Here is a 3,634-nt window from a genome sequence, read left to right as displayed (position 1 = left end):
GAAGAGGAGAGGGGGACAAGAGAAGAGGAGAGGAGAGGGGGGGAGGAGAGGGGGAGGAGAGAAGATGGGGGAGGAGAGGAGAGGGAGAGAAGAGGAGAGGGGGAGGAGAGGAGATGGGGAGAAGAGAAGAGGAGAGGAGAGGAGAGGGTGAGGAGAGGAGAGGATAGGGGGAGAAGAGAAGAGGAGAGGAGAGGGGAGGAGAGGAGAGGAGAGGAGAGGAGAGGGGGGGAGAAGAGAAGAGGAGAGGAGAGGAGGGGAGAGAAGAGAAGAGGAGGGGAGAGGAGGGAGGAGAGGAGGGGAGAGGAGAGGGGGGAGGAGATGAGAGGAGAGAAGAGGAGATGAGAGGGGAAGAAGAGGAGAAGAGGGGGAGAAGGGATGGGAAAGTCACAGAGCTCATCATTAAGGCCATTCTACTGCCAATGTTTGTCTATGGAGATTGCATGGTTGAGTGTTTGATTTTATACATCTGTCAGGAAGGGGTGTGGCTGAAATAGAATCCACTCATTTGAAGGGGTGTCCACATACTTTTGTATATATAGTGTATGTACACATGGGTGTTGTTGCACCATACCAACGATAAGCCTGTCTTCCCCATCACATCATGAAAGGTCATGTTGATGTTCATTTAACCTCTGTCTCGCTTTTCCTCTGACTCCTCTCTTTCTCCTCTGTTTCTCTCTCTCTCTCTGTCTCTCTCTTTCTCCTCTGTCTCTCTCTTTCTCCTCAGATCTCCAGGCTCAAAGCGTCAGTCCACCAGGTAGGTAGAGTATAAATATACAGTGATTATAGCAGTTCAATATTAGTCAACTTTATTATCCCACATGGAGAAATTCATGTGTCCATACAAACCATTCTAAACCCCAATAACAAGTAGTGTTTTATGGAACTACTAATACTTGTCAACCACAAAGCATCACTGCTGTTAGAATAACAGAATCACTGTCATCATCTGTCCTCACCACTGTGTTTTCCTCTCTGCTGTTTACAGCTGAATACTCAGTCAGACTGGTGAATGGGACCACTTCCTGTTCTGGGACAGTGGAAGTCTTCTATGAAGGAGAGTGGACAGGTCTATGTTTTAGTTGGTTGTGGGACATGATGGGAGAGACGTGGTTGTGGGACATGAGACAGGTTAAGGTTGTGTGTAGAGAGCTGAATTGTGGGAATCCTGTATCTGAATCTAGAGGACCTCTGATTGAAGATGGAAGAGGAGTCAGACTATTTGGAGGAGTAACGATGTTGAGATGTAGTGGAGATGAGTCTTCTATTAGGCAGTGTGGCATCAGAGGAGGACCTGGTTTCTGTGATGGTGAATATTATCATCATGTGACCTGTTCAGGTAAGAGACTGGTCATATTGAGAGATTTATTTATACATTATACAATATTACCATGTATCATGTTTTATGTGTTTTATTTCATTTAAATAGAGGGAGAGATGTCAGATGTATTTAAACATTATATTTGTGTTTGTCATATTGGTTTATGGGAGATGTTCATGGGCAGATCATTGTAGTTCAGATGGTACTGAAGTGAAGCTGCCTGATGGATGTCCAGCTGTTTATTTTCTATAAAGTGAAGTGAACTTATTCCTGTCTCCTGCCTGCATTATTCCCAACCCGATCCTGAGTGACTAAGAACCCATTTCTACCTCTTACAGTATCAAACATAGCAAACTACAATCTTTTGTCCAACATATTTGTGTTTAGTCCTTGACAGTGTCATCAAAAAAACTGATTGAATGTTCAACCAACTCTTTTTCTCCAGAGTCTGTGCGGCTTGTGGATGGAGCTGGTCTCTGCTCTGGGAGAGTGGAGGTGAAGTCCAATCAGTCCTGGGCCTCAGTGTGTGAAGCTGACTTTGACCGGCAGGATGCAGAGGTAGTCTGTGGGGAGTTTGGCTGTGGGGCTCCTGCAGCTCTACAGGGGGGGCTCTATGGAGAAGGTGAGGGTCAGACCTGGGATAAAGAGTTCCAGTGTAAAGGCAATGAGTCCCTTCTCCTGGACTGTGACACCTCAGACAGAGAGAACAACACCTGCCTACCTGGTAATGCTGTTGGACTCACCTGCTCAGGTAAGAAACAGTTTGTCACTCAATCAACATTGTTTCTCACCTGGAGTGAAGAATATGAGAGACAATATAGGTGTGTTTTAGTGAGAAAATAGTAAGATTACTGTCTCTCTCTTTCTTTTCTCAGAGCCTGATGATGTGAGACTGGTGGGAGGAGGCAGTCGCTGTGCTGGTGGAGTGGAGTGGTACGACCAGGGAGAGTGGAGGACTGTGGGAGCTGATGACTGGGACCAGAGGGATGTAGCTGTAGTAGTGTGTAGACAGCTGGGTTGTGGCTCCACTGTTTCAGTACTCCCTGGAAACACCACTAGAGGGTTTGGAGTTTACTGTGATGGGTCTGAGTCTTCACTGAGGGAGTGTAGAAGAACGTATGATCTCCGTCCTGGACTCACAGTGATCTGCTCAGGTAATAACAACATATTATAATTACATTCAACTGATTTCCTTCATTCATACAACTTCCTCTGCACCTCTCATGATGACTGTTTAACTTGTCAGTCTGCTTTACTAAATAGATCACTCAGTCAAGTAGGAATCAAATACAACTTAAATATCCCAGAATGCTTTTGTATTTGAGTGTTATCTCAGTGAACGTCTCTACTCACTACCACTGTCACATGTCATGTTATTGTCACATCTAAATGAGGAAAGTAGTTGAGGAGCTACGTTTTCTTTTTCTCTCCTCTTGTTCCAGATGTCCTGCTTCAGCCTGATATCAACATATGTTGTCTCAGTGACTGTAGGTCCACTACTCATGTTGCCCTGTGAGGGAGGGTGGCTGGCACTGTTACATGCTGATGTTATTGTCATATCTATAGGAAACTAGTTGAAGAGGTTTTTCTTGTTCTCTTTTATTGTTACAGATCTCCTGGTCCAGCCTGATATCTACCTGACTGACCCAATGGGAGGGGTCTTCAGGGGCCACCAGGGGCCTGAGATGTTCAGGGGCTACAACTTCACCATCACCTGCTCCACTCAGCCACAGTACCCAGGAGGCTCCTTCCTCCTCACGTTCACCGGCTCCAACAGAACCCAGACCCAGCCAGCTGTCAATCACTCTGCTGCCTTCCTCTTCCCTGCTGCAGATGACTCCCACCAAGGGACCTACAGCTGTGTTTATGAGAATTATGTTTTCTCTCATAACTTCTCCTCTGAGAGTGAGCTCCTCTCCCTCACCATCACAGGTAACTGAACACGAACCAGACTTATAACTTTGTCATTGACAGATTTCCCACAGATCTATGTGATGATGATCAGTCCCCTCATCAAAGGTGTTTCTGTTTGCAGCCTCTCCTCTGCCAGCCTTCATCATCAGACACGTTGTAGTGCTGCTGATCCTACTGACAGCCATCACCACCATCTACCTGTACTACAAGGTAAAGACATTTACTCAGATGTACCAAGTCATTTAAACGAGAGGGGGAGGGGGAGAGGGAGGGAGAGAGAATGGAGATACTAGAGAGTAAATGTCTGACTGTTGGTGCTGTGTCTCCCTAGCCCACCAGGAGGCAGAAGAGAGTGAACAGGGTGAGCAGCATGGATCTTTATGTCAATGCCATGGAGAT

The 3,634-nt window shown here is 46.3% G+C and overlaps 2 long non-coding RNA genes across 2 annotated transcripts; both read left to right on the top strand.

Annotated features, from left to right (window-relative positions):
• Nucleotides 1–704: 704 nt before the first annotated feature.
• LOC116365071 (uncharacterized) lies at nt 705–1,816 on the top strand. Its single transcript, XR_004208064.1, has 3 exons — nt 705–757; nt 989–1,339; nt 1,767–1,816. It is a non-coding gene; the product is annotated as an uncharacterized LOC116365071 (long non-coding RNA).
• A 236-nt stretch (nt 1,817–2,052) lies between these two features.
• On the top strand, nt 2,053–2,982 carry LOC116365072 (uncharacterized). The gene is made up of 3 exons (XR_004208065.1): nt 2,053–2,072; nt 2,197–2,475; nt 2,933–2,982. It is a non-coding gene; the product is annotated as an uncharacterized LOC116365072 (long non-coding RNA).
• Nucleotides 2,983–3,634: the final 652 nt, after the last annotated feature.

Source organism: Oncorhynchus kisutch, unplaced genomic scaffold, assembly GCF_002021735.2.
Source record: "Oncorhynchus kisutch isolate 150728-3 unplaced genomic scaffold, Okis_V2 scaffold1165, whole genome shotgun sequence".
Classification (NCBI taxonomy): domain Eukaryota; kingdom Metazoa; phylum Chordata; class Actinopteri; order Salmoniformes; family Salmonidae; genus Oncorhynchus; species Oncorhynchus kisutch.
This window is presented reverse-complemented; position numbering and strand designations above follow the sequence as displayed.